The sequence below is a fragment of the Osmerus mordax genome, chromosome 25 (genome assembly GCF_038355195.1).
Source record: "Osmerus mordax isolate fOsmMor3 chromosome 25, fOsmMor3.pri, whole genome shotgun sequence".
Lineage (NCBI taxonomy): Eukaryota > Metazoa > Chordata > Actinopteri > Osmeriformes > Osmeridae > Osmerus > Osmerus mordax.
In genome coordinates, this window is record NC_090074.1 from 10,648,244 (window position 1) to 10,668,243 (window position 20,000).

At 46.7% G+C, this 20,000-nt stretch overlaps 26 non-coding genes across 26 annotated transcripts in view; all 26 read right to left on the reverse strand.

The window, feature by feature from the left end:
* Positions 1-64: 64 nt before the first annotated feature.
* On the reverse strand, positions 65-136 carry trnap-agg (transfer RNA proline (anticodon AGG)). Its single transcript has one exon. It is a non-coding gene; the product is annotated as a tRNA-Pro (tRNA).
* Positions 137-413: 277 nt separating this feature from the next.
* trnap-cgg (transfer RNA proline (anticodon CGG)) lies at positions 414-485 on the reverse strand. Its single transcript has one exon. It is a non-coding gene; the product is annotated as a tRNA-Pro (tRNA).
* A 372-nt stretch (positions 486-857) lies between these two features.
* Positions 858-929, reverse strand: trnap-ugg (transfer RNA proline (anticodon UGG)). Its single transcript has one exon. It is a non-coding gene; the product is annotated as a tRNA-Pro (tRNA).
* Positions 930-1,343: 414 nt separating this feature from the next.
* On the reverse strand, positions 1,344-1,415 carry trnap-agg (transfer RNA proline (anticodon AGG)). Its single transcript has one exon. It is a non-coding gene; the product is annotated as a tRNA-Pro (tRNA).
* A 271-nt stretch (positions 1,416-1,686) lies between these two features.
* On the reverse strand, positions 1,687-1,758 carry trnap-ugg (transfer RNA proline (anticodon UGG)). Its single transcript has one exon. It is a non-coding gene; the product is annotated as a tRNA-Pro (tRNA).
* A 378-nt stretch (positions 1,759-2,136) lies between these two features.
* trnap-ugg (transfer RNA proline (anticodon UGG)) lies at positions 2,137-2,208 on the reverse strand. The gene has a single exon. It is a non-coding gene; the product is annotated as a tRNA-Pro (tRNA).
* A 378-nt stretch (positions 2,209-2,586) lies between these two features.
* On the reverse strand, positions 2,587-2,658 carry trnap-agg (transfer RNA proline (anticodon AGG)). The gene has a single exon. It is a non-coding gene; the product is annotated as a tRNA-Pro (tRNA).
* A 497-nt stretch (positions 2,659-3,155) lies between these two features.
* On the reverse strand, positions 3,156-3,227 carry trnap-agg (transfer RNA proline (anticodon AGG)). The gene has a single exon. It is a non-coding gene; the product is annotated as a tRNA-Pro (tRNA).
* Positions 3,228-3,504: 277 nt separating this feature from the next.
* trnap-cgg (transfer RNA proline (anticodon CGG)) lies at positions 3,505-3,576 on the reverse strand. The gene has a single exon. It is a non-coding gene; the product is annotated as a tRNA-Pro (tRNA).
* Positions 3,577-4,411: 835 nt separating this feature from the next.
* On the reverse strand, positions 4,412-4,486 carry trnar-acg (transfer RNA arginine (anticodon ACG)). The gene has a single exon. It is a non-coding gene; the product is annotated as a tRNA-Arg (tRNA).
* An 827-nt stretch (positions 4,487-5,313) lies between these two features.
* Positions 5,314-5,385, reverse strand: trnap-cgg (transfer RNA proline (anticodon CGG)). The gene has a single exon. It is a non-coding gene; the product is annotated as a tRNA-Pro (tRNA).
* A 1,047-nt stretch (positions 5,386-6,432) lies between these two features.
* On the reverse strand, positions 6,433-6,504 carry trnap-cgg (transfer RNA proline (anticodon CGG)). Its single transcript has one exon. It is a non-coding gene; the product is annotated as a tRNA-Pro (tRNA).
* Positions 6,505-7,650: 1,146 nt separating this feature from the next.
* Positions 7,651-7,722, reverse strand: trnap-agg (transfer RNA proline (anticodon AGG)). Its single transcript has one exon. It is a non-coding gene; the product is annotated as a tRNA-Pro (tRNA).
* Positions 7,723-9,013: 1,291 nt separating this feature from the next.
* trnar-acg (transfer RNA arginine (anticodon ACG)) lies at positions 9,014-9,088 on the reverse strand. The gene has a single exon. It is a non-coding gene; the product is annotated as a tRNA-Arg (tRNA).
* Positions 9,089-9,915: 827 nt separating this feature from the next.
* trnap-cgg (transfer RNA proline (anticodon CGG)) lies at positions 9,916-9,987 on the reverse strand. Its single transcript has one exon. It is a non-coding gene; the product is annotated as a tRNA-Pro (tRNA).
* A 1,152-nt stretch (positions 9,988-11,139) lies between these two features.
* On the reverse strand, positions 11,140-11,211 carry trnap-cgg (transfer RNA proline (anticodon CGG)). Its single transcript has one exon. It is a non-coding gene; the product is annotated as a tRNA-Pro (tRNA).
* Positions 11,212-12,583: 1,372 nt separating this feature from the next.
* trnap-agg (transfer RNA proline (anticodon AGG)) lies at positions 12,584-12,655 on the reverse strand. The gene has a single exon. It is a non-coding gene; the product is annotated as a tRNA-Pro (tRNA).
* A 271-nt stretch (positions 12,656-12,926) lies between these two features.
* trnap-ugg (transfer RNA proline (anticodon UGG)) lies at positions 12,927-12,998 on the reverse strand. The gene has a single exon. It is a non-coding gene; the product is annotated as a tRNA-Pro (tRNA).
* A 378-nt stretch (positions 12,999-13,376) lies between these two features.
* trnap-ugg (transfer RNA proline (anticodon UGG)) lies at positions 13,377-13,448 on the reverse strand. Its single transcript has one exon. It is a non-coding gene; the product is annotated as a tRNA-Pro (tRNA).
* A 932-nt stretch (positions 13,449-14,380) lies between these two features.
* Positions 14,381-14,452, reverse strand: trnap-cgg (transfer RNA proline (anticodon CGG)). Its single transcript has one exon. It is a non-coding gene; the product is annotated as a tRNA-Pro (tRNA).
* Positions 14,453-15,493: 1,041 nt separating this feature from the next.
* Positions 15,494-15,565, reverse strand: trnap-agg (transfer RNA proline (anticodon AGG)). Its single transcript has one exon. It is a non-coding gene; the product is annotated as a tRNA-Pro (tRNA).
* Positions 15,566-16,491: 926 nt separating this feature from the next.
* On the reverse strand, positions 16,492-16,563 carry trnap-agg (transfer RNA proline (anticodon AGG)). Its single transcript has one exon. It is a non-coding gene; the product is annotated as a tRNA-Pro (tRNA).
* Positions 16,564-16,834: 271 nt separating this feature from the next.
* trnap-ugg (transfer RNA proline (anticodon UGG)) lies at positions 16,835-16,906 on the reverse strand. The gene has a single exon. It is a non-coding gene; the product is annotated as a tRNA-Pro (tRNA).
* Positions 16,907-18,409: 1,503 nt separating this feature from the next.
* Positions 18,410-18,481, reverse strand: trnap-agg (transfer RNA proline (anticodon AGG)). Its single transcript has one exon. It is a non-coding gene; the product is annotated as a tRNA-Pro (tRNA).
* A 277-nt stretch (positions 18,482-18,758) lies between these two features.
* On the reverse strand, positions 18,759-18,830 carry trnap-cgg (transfer RNA proline (anticodon CGG)). The gene has a single exon. It is a non-coding gene; the product is annotated as a tRNA-Pro (tRNA).
* Positions 18,831-19,982: 1,152 nt separating this feature from the next.
* Positions 19,983-20,000, reverse strand: part of trnap-cgg (transfer RNA proline (anticodon CGG)) — a 72-nt gene continuing 54 nt past the window's right edge. The window contains exon 1 of the tRNA in view: positions 19,983-20,000. This exon is cut by the window's right edge and continues 54 nt beyond it. This is a non-coding gene — a tRNA (tRNA-Pro).

Sequence of the window (20,000 nt, forward strand, 5' to 3'; positions counted from 1 at the left end):
ATGATTTGGGAATAGAACAGGTGCCCTCTTTGCCACATTACCTCCTTCAACAGTATACTGTACGGGGCTCGTCCGGGATTTGAACCCGGGACCTCTCGCACCCTAAGCGAGAATCATACCCCTAGACCAATGAGCCATGTTCTAGTTGCTGCTTCGATTGATCGATTTGTTGTCACAAAACATGCTTAAACAAAGGCTCCCTGCACCCTAAGCGAGAATCATACCACGAGACCAATGAGCAATGTATTGGTTGCTGCTTTGATCGATTTGTTGTCACAAAACATGCGTAAACAAAAAGAGCTGGAAAAACTTCAGCAGCAAATCACCCCAATCTACGTTGGGTAAAGGACTGATCTGGGATTAGAACAGGAGCCCTCTTCGCCAAGTAACCTCCTTTAACAACATACTGTAAAGGGCTCGTCCGGGATTCGAACCCGGGACCTCTCGCACCCGAAGCGAGAATCATACCCCTAGACCAACGAGCCATGCTCTGGTTGCTGCTTTGACCGATTTGTTGTAACAAAACATGCTTAGACAAAGGCTCCCTGCACCCAAAGCGAGAATCATACCCCTAGACCAACGAGCCACTTTCTAGTTGTTTCTTCGATTGATCGATTTGTTGTCACAAAACATGCTTAGACAAAGGTTCCCTGCACCCTAAGCGAGATTCATACCACGAGACCAACGAGCCATGCTCTGGTTGCTGCTTTGATCGATTTGTTGTCACAAAACATGCTTAGACAAAAAGAAAAACTTCTGCAGCAAATCGCCCCGATCTACGATGGGTAAAGGACTGATTTGGGAATAGAACAGGAGCCCTCTTTGCCAGGTTACCTCCTTCTACAGCATATTGTAAAGGGCTCGTCCGGGATTTGAACCCGGGACCTCTCGCACCCAAAGCGAGAATCATACCCCTAGACCAACGAGCCATGTTGTAGTTGCTGCTTCGATTGATCGACTTGTTGCCACAAAACATGCTTAGACAAATAGAGAAACTTCCGCAGCAAATCACCCCGATCTTCGTTGGGTAAAGGACTGATTTGTGAATAGAACAGGAGACCTCTTTGCCATGTTACCTCCTTCACCAGCATACTGTAATGGGCTCGTCCGGGATTTGAACCCCGGACCTCTCGCACCCTAAGCGAGAATCATACCCCTAGACCAACGAGCCATGTTCTGGTTGCTGCTTTGATCGATTTGTTGTCACAAAACATGCTTGGACAAAAAGAGCTGGAGAAACCTCCGCAGCAAATCACGCCGATCTACGTTGGGTAAAGGACTGATTTGGGAATAGAACAGGAGCCTTCTTTGCCAGGTTACCTCCTTCTACAGCATACTATAATGGGCTCGTCCGGGATTTGAACCCGGGACCTCTCGCACCCTAAGCGAGAATCATACCCCTAGACCAACGAGCCACTTTCTAGTTGTTTCTTCGATTGATCGATTTGTTGTCACAAAACATGCTTAGACAAAGGTTCCCTGCACCCTAAGCGAGATTCATACCACGAGACCAACGAGCCATGCTCTGGTTGCTGCTTTGATCGATTTGTTGTCACAAAACATGCTTAGACAAAAAGAAAAACTTCTGCAGCAAATCGCCCCGATCTACGATGGATAAAGGACTGATTTGGGAATAGAACAGGAGCCCTCTTTGCCAGGTTACCTCCTTCTACAGCATACTGTAAAGGGCTCGTCCAGGATTTGAACCCGGGACCTCTCGCACCCAAAGCGAGAATCATACCCCTAGACCAACGAGCCATGTTGTAGTTGCTGCTTCGATTGATCGCCTTGTTGTCACAAAACATGCTTAGACAAAGGCTCCCTGCACCCAAAGCGAGAATCATACCCCTAGACCAACAAGCCATGTTCTGGTTGCTGCTTTGATCGATTTGTTGTCACAAAACATGCTTAGACAAAGGCTCCCTGCACCCTAAGCAAGAATCATACCCCTAGACCAACGAGCCATGTTCTGGTTGCTGCTTTGATCGATTTGTTGTCACAAAACATGCTTGGACAAAAAGAGCTGGAGAAATTTCCGCAGCAAATCACGCCGATCTACGTTGGGTAAAGGACTGATTTGGGGATAGATCAGGAGCCCTCTTTGCCAGGCAACCTCTTTCAACAGCATACTGTAAGGGGCTCGTCCGGGATTTGAACCCAGGACCTCTCGCACCCAAAGCGAGAATCATACCCCTAGACCAACGAGCCATGTTGTAGTTGCTGCTTCGATTGATCGCCTTGTTGTCACAAAACATGCTTAGACAAAGGCTCCCTGCACCCTAAGCGAGAATCATACCCCTAGACCAACAAGCCATGTTCTGGTTGCTGCTTTGATCGATTTGTTGTCACAAAACATGCTTAGACAAAGGCTCCCTGCACCCTAAGCGAGAATCATACCCCTAGACCAACGAGCCATGTTCTGGTTGCTGCTTTGATCGATTTGTTGTCACAAAACATGCTTGGACAAAAAGAGCTGGAGAAATTTTTGCAGCAAATCACGCCGATCTACGTTGGGTAAAGGACTGATTTGGGGATAGAACAGGAGCCCTCTTTGCCAGGCAACCTCTTTCAACAGCATACTGTACGGGGCTCGTCCGGGATTTGAACCCGGGACCTCTCGCACCCTAAGCGAGAATCATACCCCTAGACCAATGAGCCATGTTCTAGTTGCTGCTTCGATTGATCGATTTGTTGTCACAAAACATGCTTAGACAAAGGCTCCCTGCACCCTAAGCGAGATTCATACCACGAGACCAACGAGCCATGCTCTGGTTGCTGCTTTGATCGATTTGTTGTCACAAAACATGCTTAGACAAAAAGAAAAACTTCGCAGCAAATCGCCCCGATCTACGATCGGTAAAGGACTGATCTGGGATTAGAACAGGAGCCCTCTTCACTAAATAACCTCCTTCAACAACCTACTGTAGTGGGCTCATCCGAGATCCCGCACCCTAAGCTAGAATCATACCCCTAGACCAACGAGCCATGTTCTAGTTGCTGCTTCGATTGATCGATTTGTTGTCACAAAACATGCTAAAACAAATAGAGAAACTTCTACAGCAAATCACCCCGATCTACGTTGGGTAAAGGAATGATTTGGGAATAGAACAGGTGCCCTCTTTGCCACATTACCTCCTTCAACAGTATACTGTACGGGGCTCGTCCGGGATTTGAACCCGGGACCTCTCGCACCCTAAGCGAGAATCATACCCCTAGACCAATGAGCCATGTTCTAGTTGCTGCTTCGAATGATCGATTTGTTGTCACAAAACATGCTTAAACAAAGGCTCCCTGCACCCTAAGCGAGAATCATACCACGAGACCAATGAGCAATGTATTGGTTGCTGCTTTGATCGATTTGTTGTCACAAAACATGCGTAAACAAAAAGAGCTGGAAAAACTTCAGCAGCAAATCACCCCAATCTACGTTGGGTAAAGGACTGATCTGGGATTAGAACAGGAGCCCTCTTCGCCAAGTAACCTCCTTTAACAACATACTGTAAAGGGCTCGTCCGGGATTCGAACCCGGGACCTCTCGCACCCGAAGCGAGAATCATACCCCTAGACCAACGAGCCATGCTCTGGTTGCTGCTTTGACCGATTTGTTGTAACAAAACATGCTTAGACAAAGGCTCCCTGCACCCAAAGCGAGAATCATACCCCTAGACCAACGAGCCACTTTCTAGTTGTTTCTTCGATTGATCGATTTGTTGTCACAAAACATGCTTACACAAAGGCTCCCTGCACCCTAAGCGAGATTCATACCACGAGACCAACGAGCCATGCTCTGGTTGCTGCTTTGATCGATTTGTTGTCACAAAACATGCTTAGACAAAAAGAAAAACTTCGCAGCAAATCGCCCCGATCTACGATGGGTAAAGGACTGATCTGGGATTAGAACAGGAGCCCTCTTCACTAAATAACCTCCTTCAACAACCTACTGTAGTGGGCTCATCCGAGATCCCGCACCCTAAGCTAGAATCATACCCCTAGACCAACGAGCCATGTTCTAGTTGCTGCTTCGATTGATCGATTTGTTGTCACAAAACATGCTAAAACAAATAGAGAAACTTCTACAGCAAATCACCCCGATCTACGTTGGGTAAAGGAATGATTTGGGAATAGAACAGGTGCCCTCTTTGCCACATTACCTCCTTCAACAGTATACTGCAATGGGCTCGTACGGGATTTGTACCCCGGACCTCTCGCACCTTAAGCGAGAATCATACCCCTAGACCAACGAGCCATGCTCTGGTTGCTGCTTTGATAGATTTGTTGTAACCAAACATGCTTAGACAAAAAGAGAAATTTCCAAAGCAAATCACGCCGATCTACATTGGGTAAAGGACTGATTTGGGAATAGAACAGGTGCCCTCTTTGCCAGGTTACCTCTTTCAACAGCATACTGTAATGGTCTCGTCCGGGATTTGAACCCAGGACCTCTCTCGCACCGTAAGCGAGAATCATACCCCTAGACCAACGAGCCATGCTCTGGTTGCTGCTTTGATCGATTTGTTTTCACAAAACATGCTTAGATAAAGGCTCCCTGCACCCAAAGCGAGAATCATACACCTTGACCAACGAGCCATGTTCTAGTTGCTGCTTCGATTGATCGATTTGTTGTCACAAAACATGCTAAGACAAATAGAGAAACTCCTACAGCAAATCACCCCGATCTACGTTGGGTAAAGGACTGATTTGGGAATAGAACAGGAGCCCTCTTTGCCATGTTACCTCCTTCAACAGCATACTGTAATGGGCTCGTCCGGGATTTGAACTCAGGACCTCTCGCACCCTAAGCGAGAATCATACCCCTAGACCAACGAGCCATGTTTTGGTTGCTGCTTTGATTGATTTGTTGTCAAAAAAAAATGCTTAGACAAAGGCTCCCTGCAGCCTAAGCGAGAATCATACCCCTTGACCAACGAGCAATGTTATAGTTGCTGCTTCGATTGATCGATTTGTTGTAACAAAACATGCTTAGACAAAGGCTCCCTGCACCCAAATCGAGAATCATACCCCTTGACCAACGAGCCATGTTCTAGTTGCTGCTTCGATTGATCGATTTGTTGTCACAAAACATGCTTAAACAAAGGCTCCCTGCACCCTAAGCGAGAATCATACCACGAGACCAATGAGCAATGTATTGGTTGCTGCTTTGATCGATTTGTTGTCACAAAACATGCGTAAACAAAAAGAGCTGGAAAAACTTCAGCAGCAAATCACCCCAATCTACGTTGGGTAAAGGACTGATCTGGGATTAGAACAGGAGCCCTCTTCGCCAAGTAACCTCCTTTAACAACATACTGTAAAGGGCTCGTCCGGGATTCGAACCCGGGACCTCTCGCACCCGAAGCGAGAATCATACCCCTAGACCAACGAGCCATGCTCTGGTTGCTGCTTTGATCGATTTGTTGTCACAAAACATGCTTAGACAAAGGCTCCCTGCACCCAAAGCGAGAATCATACACCTTGACCAACGAGCCATGTTCTAGTTGCTGCTTCGATTGATCGATTTGTTGTCACAAAACATGCTTAGACAAAGGCTCCCTGCACCCTAAGCGAGAATCATACCCCTAGACCAACGAGCCATGTTCTGGTTGCTGCTTTGATCGATTTTTTGTCACAAAACATGCTTAGACAAAAAGAGAAACATCCGCAGCAAATCACGCCGAGCTACACTGGGTAAAGTACTGATCTGGGATTAGAACAGGAGCCCTCTTCACTAAATAACCTCCTTCAACAACCAACTGAAATGGGCTCATCCGAGATCCCGCACCCTAAGCTAGAATCATGTTCTACCAACGAGCCATGTTCTGGTTGCTGCTTTCATCGATTTGTTGTCACAAAACATGCTTAGACAAAGGCTCCCTGCACCCTAAGCGAGAATCATACCACGAGACCAACGAGCCATGTTCTGGTTGCTGCTTTGATTAAGTTGTTGTAAAAAAAATGCGTAGACAAAAAGAGCTGGAGAAACTTCTGCAGCAAATCACCCCGATCTACGTTGGGTAAAGGACTGATATGGGAATAGAACAGGAACACTCTTTGCCATGTTACCTCCTTCAACAGCATACTGGAAAGGGCTCGTCCAGGATTTGAACCCTGGACCTCTCGCACCCAAAGTGAGACTCATACCCCTAGACCAAAGAGCCATGTTTTAGTTGCTGCTTCGATGGATCGATTTGTTGTCACAAAACATGCTTAGACAAAGGCTCCCTGCACCCTAAGCGAGAATCATACCACGAGACCAACGAGCCATGTTCTGGTTGCTGCTTTCATCGATTTGTTGTCACAAAACATGCGTAAACAAAAAGAGCTGGAAAAACTTCAGCAGCAAATCACCCCAATCTACGTTGGGTAAAGGACTGATCTGGGATTAGAACAGGAGCCCTCTTCGCCAAGTAACCTCCTTTAACAACATACTGTAAAGGGCTCGTCCGGGATTCGAACCCGGGACCTCTCGCACCCGAAGCGAGAATCATACCCCTAGACCAACGAGCCATGCTCTGGTTGCTGCTTTGATCGATTTGTTGTCACAAAACATGCTTAGACAAAGGCTCCCTGCACCCAAAGCGAGAATCATACACCTTGACCAACGAGCCATGTTCTAGTTGCTGCTTCGATTGATCGATTTGTTGTCACAAAACATGCTTAGACAAAGGCTCCCTGCACCCTAAGCGAGAATCATACCCCTAGACCAACGAGCCATGTTCTGGTTGCTGCTTTGATCGATTTTTTGTCACAAAACATGCTTAGACAAAAAGAGAAACATCCGCAGCAAATCACGCCGAGCTACACTGGGTAAAGTACTGATCTGGGATTAGAACAGGAGCCCTCTTCACTAAATAACCTCCTTCAACAACCAACTGAAATGGGCTCATCCGAGATCCCGCACCCTAAGCTAGAATCATGTTCTACCAACGAGCCATGTTCTGGTTGCTGCTTTCATCGATTTGTTGTCACAAAACATGCTTAGACAAAGGCTCCCTGCACCCTAAGCGAGAATCATACCACGAGACCAACGAGCCATGTTCTGGTTGCTGCTTTGATTAAGTTGTTGTAAAAAAAATGCGTAGACAAAAAGAGCTGGAGAAACTTCTGCAGCAAATCACCCCGATCTACGTTGGGTAAAGGACTGATATGGGAATAGAACAGGAACACTCTTTGCCATGTTACCTCCTTCAACAGCATACTGGAAAGGGCTCGTCCAGGATTTGAACCCTGGACCTCTCGCACCCAAAGTGAGACTCATACCCCTCGACCAAAGAGCCATGTTTTAGTTGCTGCTTCGATGGATCGATTTGTTGTCACAAAACATGCTTAGACAAAGGCTCCCTGCACCCTAAGCGAGAATCATACCACGAGACCAACGAGCCATGTTCTGGTTGCTGCTTTCATCGATTTGTTGTCACAAAACATGCTTAAACAAAAGCTCCCTGCACCCTAAGCGAGAATCATACCACGAGACCAATGAGCCATGTTCTGGTTGCTGCTTTGATTGATCGATTTGTTGTCACAAAACATGCTAAGACAAATAGAGAAACTCCTACAGCAAATCACCCCGATCTACGTTGGGTAAAGGACTGATTTGGGAATAGAACAGGAGCCTTCTTTGCCATGTTACCTCCTTCAACAGCATACTGTAATGGGCTCGTCCGGGATTTGAACCCAGGACCTCTCGCACCCTAAGCGAGAATCATACCCCTAGACCAACGAGCCATGTTTTGGTTGCTGCTTTGATTGATTTGTTGTCAAAAAAAAATGCTTAGACAAAGGCTCCCTGCAGCCTAAGCGAGAATCATACCCCTTGACCAACGAGCAATGTTATAGTTGCTGCTTCGATTGATCGATTTGTTGTAACAAAACATGCTTAGACAAAGGCTCCCTGCACCCAAAGCGAGAATCATACCCCTAGACCAACGAGCCACTTTCTAGTTGTTTCTTCGATTGATCGATTTGTTGTCACAAAACATGCTTACACAAAGGCTCCCTGCACCCTAAGCGAGATTCATACCACGAGACCAACGAGCCATGCTCTGGTTGCTGCTTTGATCGATTTGTTGTCACAAAACATGCTTAGACAAAAAGAAAAACTTCTGCAGCAAATCGCCCCGATCTACGATGGGTAAAGGACTGATTTGGGAATAGAACAGGAGCCCTCTTTGCAAGGTTACCTCCTTCAACAGCATACTGTAATGGGCTCGTCCGGGATTTGAACGCGGGACCTCTCGCACCCTAAGCGAGAATCATACCCCTAGACCAACGAGCCATGTTCTAGTTGGTGCTTCGATTGATCGATTTGTTGTCACAAAACATGCTTACACAAAGGCTTCCTGCACCCTAAGCAAAAATCATACCACGAGACCAATGAGCCATGTTCTGGTTGCTGCTTTGATCGATTTTTTGTCACAAAACATGCTTAGACAAAAAGAGCTGGAGGAACTTCTGCAGCAAATCACCCCGATCTACGTTAGGTAAAGGACTGATCTGGGATTAGAACAGGAGCCCTCTTCACTAAATAACCTCCTTCAACAACCTACTGTAGTGGGCTCATCCGAGATCCCGCACCCTAAGCTAGAATCATACCCCTAGACCAACGAGCCATGTTCTAGTTGCTGCTTCGATTGATCGATTTGTTGTCACAAAACATGCTAAAACAAATAGAGAAACTTCTACAGCAAATCACCCCGATCTACGTTGGGTAAAGGAATGATTTGGGAATAGAACAGGTGCCCTCTTTGCCACATTACCTCCTTCAACAGTATACTGCAATGGGCTCGTACGGGATTTGTACCCCGGACCTCTCGCACCTTAAGCGAGAATCATACCCCTAGACCAACGAGCCATGCTCTGGTTGCTGCTTTGATAGATTTGTTGTAACCAAACATGCTTAGACAAAAAGAGAAATTTCCAAAGCAAATCACGCCGATCTACATTGGGTAAAGGACTGATTTGGGAATAGAACAGGTGCCCTCTTTGCCAGGTTACCTCTTTCAACAGCATACTGTAATGGTCTCGTCCGGGATTTGAACCCAGGACCTCTCTCGCACCGTAAGCGAGAATCATACCCCTAGACCAACGAGCCATGCTCTGGTTGCTGCTTTGATCGATTTGTTGTCACAAAAAATGCTTAGATAAAGGCTCCCTGCACCCAAAGCGAGAATCATACACCTTGACCAACGAGCCATGTTCTAGTTGCTGCTTCGATTGATCGATTTGTTGTCACAAAACCTGCTAAGACAAATAGAGAAACTCCTACAGCAAATCACCCCGATCTACGTTGGGTAAAGGACTGATTTGGGAATAGAACAGGAGCCCTCTTTGCCATGTTACCTCCTTCAACAGCATACTGTAATGGGCTCGTCCGGGATTTGAACCCAGGACCTCTGGCACCCTAAGCGAGAATCATACCCCTAGACCAACGAGCCATGTTTTGGTTGCTGCTTTGATTGATTTGTTGTCAAAAAAAAATGCTTAGACAAAGGCTCCCTGCAGCCTAAGCGAGAATCATACCCCTTGACCAACGAGCAATGTTATAGTTGCTGCTTCGACTGATCGATTTGTTGTAACAAAACATGCTTAGACAAAGGCTCCCTGCACCCAAAGCGAGAATCATACCCCTTGACCAACGAGCCATGTTCTAGTTGCTGCTTCGATTGATCGATTTGTTGTCACAAAACATGCTTAAACAAAGGCTCCCTGCACCCTAAGCGAGAATCATACCACGAGACCAACGAGCAATGTATTGGTTGCTGCTTTGATCGATTTGTTGTCACAAAACATGCGTAAACAAAAAGAGCTGGAAAAACTTCAGCAGCAAATCACCCCAATCTACGTTGGGTAAAGGACTGATCTGGGATTAGAACAGGAGCCCTCTTCGCCAAGTAACCTCCTTTAACAACATACTGTAAAGGGCTCGTCCGGGATTCGAACCCGGGACCTCTCGCACCCGAAGCGAGAATCATACCCCTAGACCAACGAGCCATGCTCTGGTTGCTGCTTTGATCGATTTGTTGTCACAAAACATGCTTAGACAAAGGCTCCCTGCACCCAAAGCGAGAATCATACACCTTGACCAACGAGCCATGTTCTAGTTGCTGCTTCGATTGATCGATTTGTTGTCACAAAACATGCTTAGACAAAGGCTCCCTGCACCCTAAGCGAGAATCATACCCCTAGACCAACGAGCCATGTTCTGGTTGCTGCTTTGATCGATTTTTTGTCACAAAACATGCTTAGACAAAAAGAGAAACATCCGCAGCAAATCACGCCGAGCTACACTGGGTAAAGTACTGATCTGGGATTAGAACAGGAGCCCTCTTCACTAAATAACCTCCTTCAACAACCAACTGAAATGGGCTCATCCGAGATCCCGCACCCTAAGCTAGAATCATGTTCTACCAACGAGCCATGTTCTGGTTGCTGCTTTCATCGATTTGTTGTCACAAAACATGCTTAGACAAAGGCTCCCTGCACCCTAAGCGAGAATCATACCACGAGACCAACGAGCCATGTTCTGGTTGCTGCTTTGATTAAGTTGTTGTAAAAAAAATGCGTAGACAAAAAGAGCTGGAGAAACTTCTGCAGCAAATCACCCCGATCTACGTTGGGTAAAGGACTGATATGGGAATAGAACAGGAACACTCTTTGCCATGTTACCTCCTTCAACAGCATACTGGAAAGGGCTCGTCCAGGATTTGAACCCTGGACCTCTCGCACCCAAAGTGAGACTCATACCCCTAGACCAAAGAGCCATGTTTTAGTTGCTGCTTCGATGGATCGATTTGTTGTCACAAAACATGCTTAGACAAAGGCTCCCTGCACCCTAAGCGAGAATCATACCACGAGACCAACGAGCCATGTTCTGGTTGCTGCTTTCATCGATTTGTTGTCACAAAACATGCTTAAACAAAAGCTCCCTGCACCCTAAGCGAGAATCATACCACGAGACCAATGAGCCATGTTCTGGTTGCTGCTTTGATTGATCGATTTGTTGTCACAAAACATGCGTAAACAAAAAGAGCTGGAAAAACTTCTGCAGCAAATCACCCCAATCTACGTTGGGTAAAGGACTGATCTGGGATTAGAACAGGAGCCCTCTTCACCAAGTAACCTCCTTCAACAACATACTGTAAAGGGCTCATCCGGGATTCGAACCCGGGACCTCTCGCACCCGAAGCGAGAATCATACCCCTAGACCAACGAGCCATACTCTGGTTGCTGCTTTGATCGATTTGTTGTCACAAAACATGCTTAAACAAAGGCTCCCTGCACCCTAAGCGAGAATCATACCACGAGACCAACGAGCAATGTATTGGTTGCTGCTTTGATCGATTTGTTGTCACAAAACATCCGTAAACAAAAAGAGCTGGAAAGACTTCTGCAGCAAATCACCCCAATCTACGTTGGGTAAAGGACTGATCTGGGATTAGAACAGGAACTCTCTTCACCAAGTAACCTCCTTCAACAACATACTGTAAAGGGCTCGTCCGGGATTCGAACCCTAGACCTCTCGCACCCGAAGCGAGAATCATACCCCTAGACCATCGAGCCATGCTCTGGTTGCTGCTTTGATCGATTTGTTGTCACAAAACATGCTTAAACAAAGGCTCCCTGCACCCGAAGCGAGAATCATACCCCTAGACCAACGAGCCATGCCCTGGTTGCTGCTTTGATCGATTTGTTGTCACAAAACATGCTTAGACAAAGGCTCCCTGCACCCAAAGCGAGAATCATACACCTTGACCAACGAGCCATGTTCTAGTTGCTGCTTCGATTGATCGATTTGTTGTCACAAAACATGCTTACACAAAGGCTTCCTGCACCCTAAGCAAAAATCATACCACGAGACCAACGAGCCATGTTCTGGTTGCTGCTTTGATCGATTTTTTGTCACAAAACATGCTTAGACAAAAAGAGAAACATCCGCAGCAAATCACGCCGAGCTACACTGGGTAAAGTACTGATCTGGGATTAGAACAGGAGCCCTCTTCACTAAATAACCTCCTTCAACAACCAACTGAAATGGGCTCATCCGAGATCCCGCACCCTAAGCTGGAATCATGTTCTACCAACGAGCCATGTTCTGGTTGCTGCTTTCATCGATTTGTTGTCACAAAACATGCTTAAACAAAAGCTCCCTGCACCCTAAGCGAGAATCATACCACGAGACCAACGAGCCATGTTCTGGTTGCTGCTTTGATCGATTTGTTGTCAGAAAAAATGCTTAGACAAAAAGAGCTGGAGGAACTTCTGCAGCAAATCACCCCGATCTACGTTGGGTAAAGGACTGATCTGGGATTAGAACAGGAGCCCTCTTCACTAAATAACCTCCTTCAACAACCTACTGTAGTGGGCTCATCCGAGATCCCGCACCCTAAGCTAGAATCATACCCCTAGACCAACGAGCCATGTTCTAGTTGCTGCTTCGATTGATCGATTTGTTGTCACAAAACATGCTAAAACAAATAGAGAAACTTCTACAGCAAATCACCCCGATCTACATTGGGTAAAGGACTGATTTGGGAATAGAACAGGAGCCTTCTTTGCCAGGTTACCTACTTCTACAGCATACTATAATGGGCTCGTCCGGGATTTGAACCCAGGACCTCTCGCACCCTAAGCGAGAATCATACCCCTAGACCAACGAGCCACTTTCTAGTTGTTTCTTCGATTGATCGATTTGTTGTCACAAAACATGCTTAGACAAAGGTTCACTGCACCCTAAGCGAGATTCATACCACGAGACCAACGAGCCATGCTCTGGTTGCTGCTTTGATCGATTTGTTGTCACAAAACATGCTTAGACAAAAAGAAAAACTTCTGCAGCAAATCGCCCCGATCTACGATGGGTAAAGGACTGATTTGGGAATAGAACAGGAGCCCTCTTTGCCAGGTTACCTCCTTCTACAGCATACTGTAAAGGGCTCGTCCGGGATTTGAACCCGGGACCTCTCGCACCCAAAGCGAGAATCATACCCCTAGACCAACGAGCCATGTTGTAGTTGCTGCTTCGATTGATTGCCTTGTTGTCACAAAACATGCTTAGACAAAGGCTCCCTGCACCCTAAGCGAGAATCATACCCCTAGACCAACAAGCCATGTTCTGGTTGCTGCTTTGATCGATTTGTTGTCACAAAACATGCTTAGACAAAGGCTCCCTGCACCCTAAGCGAGAATCATACCCCTAGACCAACGAGCCATGTTCTGGTTGCTGCTTTGATCGATTTGTTGTCACAAAACATGCTTGGACAAAAAGAGCTGGAGAAATTTCCGCAGCAAATCACGCCGATCTACGTTGGGTAAAGGACTGATTTGGGGATAGAACAGGAGCCCTCTTTGCCAGGCAACCTCTTTCAACTGCATACTGTAAGGGGCTCGTCCGGGATTTGAACCCGGGACCTCTCGCACCCAAAGCGAGAATCATACCCCTAGACCAACGAGCCATGTTGTAGTTGCTGCTTCGATTGATCGCCTTGTTGTCACAAAACATGCTTAGACAAAGGCTCCCTGCACCCTAAGCGAGAATCATACCCCTAGACCAACAAGCCATGTTCTGATTGCTGCTTTGATCGATTTGTTGTCACAAAACATGCTTAGACAAAGGCTCCCTGCACCCTAAGCGAGAATCATACACCTTGACCAACGAGCCATGTTCTAGTTGCTGCTTCGATTGATCGATTTGTTGTCACAAAACATGCTAAGACAAATAGAGAAACTCCTACAGCAAATCACCCCGATCTACGTTGGGTAAAGGACTGATTTGGGAATAGAACAGGAGCCCTCTTTGCCATGTTACCTCCTTCAACAGCATACTGTAATGGGCTCGTCCGGGATTTGAACCCAGGACCTCTGGCACCCTAAGCGAGAATCATACCCCTAGACCAACGAGCCATGTTTTGGTTGCTGCTTTGATTGATTTGTTGTCAAAAAAAAATGCTTAGACAAAGGCTCCCTGCAGCCTAAGCGAGAATCATACCCCTTGACCAACGAGCAATGTTATAGTTGCTGCTTCGACTGATCGATTTGTTGTAACAAAACATGCTTAGACAAAGGCTCCCTGCACCCAAAGCGAGAATCATACCCCTTGACCAACGAGCCATGTTCTAGTTGCTGCTTCGATTGATCGATTTGTTGTCACAAAACATGCTTAAACAAAGGCTCCCTGCACCCTAAGCGAGAATCATACCACGAGACCAACGAGCAATGTATTGGTTGCTGCTTTGATCGATTTGTTGTCACAAAACATGCGTAAACAAAAAGAGCTGGAAAAACTTCAGCAGCAAATCACCCCAATCTACGTTGGGTAAAGGACTGATCTGGGATTAGAACAGGAGCCCTCTTCGCCAAGTAACCTCCTTTAACAACATACTGTAAAGGGCTCGTCCGGGATTCGAACCCGGGACCTCTCGCACCCGAAGCGAGAATCATACCCCTAGACCAACGAGCCATGCTCTGGTTGCTGCTTTGATCGATTTGTTGTCACAAAACATGCTTAGACAAAGGCTCCCTGCACCCAAAGCGAGAATCATACACCTTGACCAACGAGCCATGTTCTAGTTGCTGCTTCGATTGATCGATTTGTTGTCACAAAACATGCTTAGACAAAGGCTCCCTGCACCCTAAGCGAGAATCATACCCCTAGACCAACGAGCCATGTTCTGGTTGCTGCTTTGATCGATTTTTTGTCACAAAACATGCTTAGACAAAAAGAGAAACATCCGCAGCAAATCACGCCGAGCTACACTGGGTAAAGTACTGATCTGGGATTAGAACAGGAGCCCTCTTCACTAAATAACCTCCTTCAACAACCAACTGAAATGGGCTCATCCGAGATCCCGCACCCTAAGCTAGAATCATGTTCTACCAACGAGCCATGTTCTGGTTGCTGCTTTCATCGATTTGTTGTCACAAAACATGCTTAGACAAAGGCTCCCTGCACCCTAAGCGAGAATCATACCACGAGACCAACGAGCCATGTTCTGGTTGCTGCTTTGATTAAGTTGTTGTAAAAAAAATGCGTAGACAAAAAGAGCTGGAGAAACTTCTGCAGCAAATCACCCCGATCTACGTTGGGTAAAGGACTGATATGGGAATAGAACAGGAACACTCTTTGCCATGTTACCTCCTTCAACAGCATACTGGAAAGGGCTCGTCCAGGATTTGAACCCTGGACCTCTCGCACCCAAAGTGAGACTCATACCCCTAGACCAAAGAGCCATGTTTTAGTTGCTGCTTCGATGGATCGATTTGTTGTCACAAAACATGCTTAGACAAAGGCTCCCTGCACCCTAAGCGAGATTCATACCACGAGACCAACGAGCCATGTTCTGGTTGCTGCTTTGATCGATTTGTTGTCACAAAACATGCTTAGACAAAAAGAAAAACTTCTGCAGCAAATCGCCCCGATCTACGATGGGTAAAGGACTGATTTGGGAATAGAACAGGAGCCCTCTTTGCCAGGTTACCTCCTTCTACAGCATACTGTAAAGGGCTCGTCCGGGATTTGAACCCGGGACCTCTCGCACCCTAAGCGAGAATCATACCCCTAGACCAACGAGCCATGCCCTGGTTGCTGCTTTGATCGATTTGTTGTCACAAAACATGCTTAGACAAAGGCTCCCTGCACCCAAAGCGAGAATCATACACCTTGACCAACGAGCCATGTTCTAGTTGCTGCTTCGATTGATCGATTTGTTGTCACAAAACATGCTTACACAAAGGCTTCCTGCACCCTAAGCAAAAATCATACCACGAGACCAACGAGCCATGTTCTGGTTGCTGCTTTGATCGATTTTTTGTCACAAAACATGCTTAGACAAAAAGAGAAACATCCGCAGCAAATCACGTCGAGCTACACTGGGTAAAGTACTGATCTGGGATTAGAACAGGAGCCCTCTTCACTAAATAACCTCCTTCAACAACCAACTGAAATGGGCTCATCCGAGATCCCGCACCCTAAGCTGGAATCATGTTCTACCAACGAGCCATGTTCTGGTTGCTGCTTTCATCGATTTGTTGTCACAAAACATGCTTAAACAAAAGCTCCCTGCACCCTAAGCGAGAATCATACCACGAGACCAATGAGCCATGTTCTGGTTGCTGCTTTGATCGATTTGTTGTCAGAAAAAATGCTTAGACAAAAAGAGCTGGAGGAACTTCTGCAGCAAATCACCCCGATCTACGTTGGGTAAAGGACTGATCTGGGATTAGAACAGGAGCCCTCTTCACTAAATAACCTCCTTCAACAACCTACTGTAGTGGGCTCATCCGAGATCCCGCACCCTAAGCGAGAATCATACCCCTAGACCAACGAGCCATGTTCTAGTTGCTGCTTCGATTGATCGATTTGTTGTCACAAAACATGCTAAAACAAATAGAGAAACTTCTACAGCAAATCACCCCGATCTACATTGGGTAAAGGACTGATTTGGGAATAGAACAGGAGCCTTCTTTGCCAGGTTACCTCCTTCTACAGCATACTATAATGGGCTCGTCCGGGATTTGAACCCAGGACCTCTCGCACCCTAAGCGAGAATCATACCCCTAGACCAACGAGCCACTTTCTAGTTGTTTCTTCGATTGATCGATTTGTTGTCACAAAACATGCTTAGACAAAGGTTCACTGCACCCTAAGCGAGATTCATACCACGAGACCAACGAGCCATGCTCTGGTTGCTGCTTTGATCGATTTGTTGTCACAAAACATGCTTAGACAAAAAGAAAAACTTCTGCAGCAAATCGCCCCGATCTACGATGGGTAAAGGACTGATTTGGGAATAGAACAGGAGCCCTCTTTGCCAGGTTACCTCCTTCTACAGCATACTGTAAAGGGCTCGTCCGGGATTTGAACCCGGGACCTCTCGCACCCAAAGCGAGAATCATACCCCTAGACCAACGAGCCATGTTGTAGTTGCTGCTTCGATTGATCGCCTTGTTGTCACAAAACATGCTTAGACAAAGGCTCCCTGCACCCTAAGCGAGAATCATACCCCTAGACCAACGAGCCATGTTCTGGTTGCTGCTTTGATCGATTTGTTGTCACAAAACATGCTTAGACAAAGGCTCCCTGCACCCTAAGCGAGAATCATACCCCTAGACCAACGAGCCATGTTCTGGTTGCTGCTTTGATCGATTTGTTGTCACAAAACATGCTTGGACAAAAAGAGCTGGAGAAACTTCCGCAGCAAATCACGCCGATCTACGTTGGGTAAAGGACTGATTTGGGGATAGAACAGGAGCCCTCTTTGCCAGGTTACCTCTTTCAACAGCATACTGTAAGGGGCTCGTCCGGGATTTGCACCTGGGACCTCTCGCACCCTAAGCGAGAATCATACCCCTAGACCAACGAGCCACTTTCTAATTGTTTCTTCGATTGATCGATTTGTTGTCACAAAACATGCTTACACAAAGGCTCCCTGCACCTTAAGCGAGATTCATACCACGAGACCAACGAGCCATGCTCTGGTTGCTGCTTTGATCGATTTGTCGTCACAAAACATGCTTAGACAAAAAGAAAAACTTCTGCAGCAAATCGCCCCGATCTACGATGGGTAAAGGACTGATTTGGGAATAGAACAGGAGCCCTCTTTGCCAGGTTACCTCCTTCTACAGCATACTGTAATGGGCTCGTCCGGGATTTGAACCCGGGACCTCTCGCACCCTAAGCGAGAATCATACCCCTAGACCAACAAGCTGGTTGCTGCTTTGATCGATTTGTTGTCACAAAACATGCTTAGACAAAGGCTCCCTGCACCCTAAGCGAGAATCATACCCCTAGACCAACAAGCCATGTTCTGGTTGCTGCTTTGATAGATTTGTTGTCACAAAACATACTTAGACAAAGGCTCCCTGCACCCTAAGCGAGAATCATACCCCTAGACCAACGAGCCATGTTCTGGTTGCTGCTTTGATCGATTTGTTGTCACAAAACATGCTTGGACAAAAAGAGCTGGAGAAACTTCCGCAGCAAATCACGCCGATCTACGTTGGGTAAAGGACTGATTTGGGGATAGAACAGGAGCCCTCTTTGCCAGGTTACCTCTTTCAACAGCATACTGTAAGGGGCTCGTCCGGGATTTGCACCTGGGACCTCTCGCACCCTAAGCGAGAATCATACCCCTAGACCAACGAGCCACTTTCTAATTGTTTCTTCGATTGATCGATTTGTTGTCACAAAACATGCTTACACAAAGGCTCCCTGCACCTTAAGCGAGATTCATACCACGAGACCAACGAGCCATGCTCTGGTTGCTGCTTTGATCGATTTGTCGTCACAAAACATGCTTAGACAAAAAGAAAAACTTCTGCAGCAAATCGCCCCGATCTACGATGGGTAAAGGACTGATTTGGGAATAGAACAGGAGCCCTCTTTGCCAGGTTACCTCCTTCTACAGCATACTGTAATGGGCTCGTCCGGGATTTGAACCCGGGAGCTCTCGCACCCTAAGCGAGAATCATACCCCTAGACCAACGAGCCATGTTGTAGTTGCTGCTTCGAATGATCGCCTTGTTGTCACAAAACATGCTTAGACAAAGGTTCCCTGCACCCTAAGCGAGAATCATACCACGAGACCAACGAGCAATGTATTGGTTGCTGCTTTGATCGATTTGTTGTCACAAAACATGCGTAAACAAAAAGAGCTGGAAAAACTTCTGCAGCAAATCACCCCAATCTACGTTGGGTAAAGGACTGATCTGGGATTAGAACAGGAGCCCTCTTCGCCAAGTAACCTCCTTTAACAACATACTGTAAAGGGCTCGTCCGGGATTCGAACCCGGGACCTCTCGCACCCGAAGCGAGAATCATACCCCTAGACCAACGAGCCATGCTCTGGTTGCTGCTTTGATCGATTTGTTGTCACAAAACATGCTTAGACAAAGGCTCCCTGCACCCAAAGCGAGAATCATACACCTTGACCAACGAGCCATGTTCTAGTTGCTGCTTCGATTGATCGATTTGTTGTCACAAAACATGCTTAGACAAAGGCTCCCTGCACCCTAAGCGAGAATCATACCCCTAGACCAACGAGCCATGTTCTGGTTGCTGCTTTGATCGATTTTTTGTCACAAAACATGCTTAGACAAAAAGAGAAACATCCGCAGCAAATCACGCCGAGCTACACTGGGTAAAGTACTGATCTGGGATTAGAACAGGAGCCCTCTTCACTAAATAACCTCCTTCAACAACCAACTGAAATGGGCTCATCCGAGATCCCGCACCCTAAGCTAGAATCATGTTCTACCAACGAGCCATGTTCTGGTTGCTGCTTTCATCGATTTGTTGTCACAAAACATGCTTAGACAAAGGCTCCCTGCACCCTAAGCGAGAATCATACCACGAGACCAACGAGCCATGTTCTGGTTGCTGCTTTGATTAAGTTGTTGTAAAAAAAATGCGTAGACAAAAAGAGCTGGAGAAACTTCTGCAGCAAATCACCCCGATCTACGTTGGGTAAAGGACTGATATGGGAATAGAACAGGAACACTCTTTGCCATGTTACCTCCTTCAACAGCATACTGGAAAGGGCTCGTCCAGGATTTGAACCCTGGACCTCTCGCACCCAAAGTGAGACTCATACCCCTAGACCAAAGAGCCATGTTTTAGTTGCTGCTTCGATGGATCGATTTGTTGTCACAAAACATGCTTAGACAAAGGCTCCCTGCACCCTAAGCGAGAATCATACCACGAGACCAACGAGCCATGTTCTGGTTGCTGCTTTCATCGATTTGTTGTCACAAAACATGCTTAAACAAAAGCTCCCTGCACCCTAAGCGAGAATCATACCACGAGACCAATGAGCCATGTTCTGGTTGCTGCTTTGATTGATCGATTTGTTGTCACAAAACATGCGTAAACAAAAAGAGCTGGAAAAACTTCTGCAGCAAATCACCCCAATCTACGTTGGGTAAAGGACTGATCTGGGATTAGAACAGGAGCCCTCTTCACCAAGTAACCTCCTTCAACAACATACTGTAAAGGGCTCATCCGGGATTCG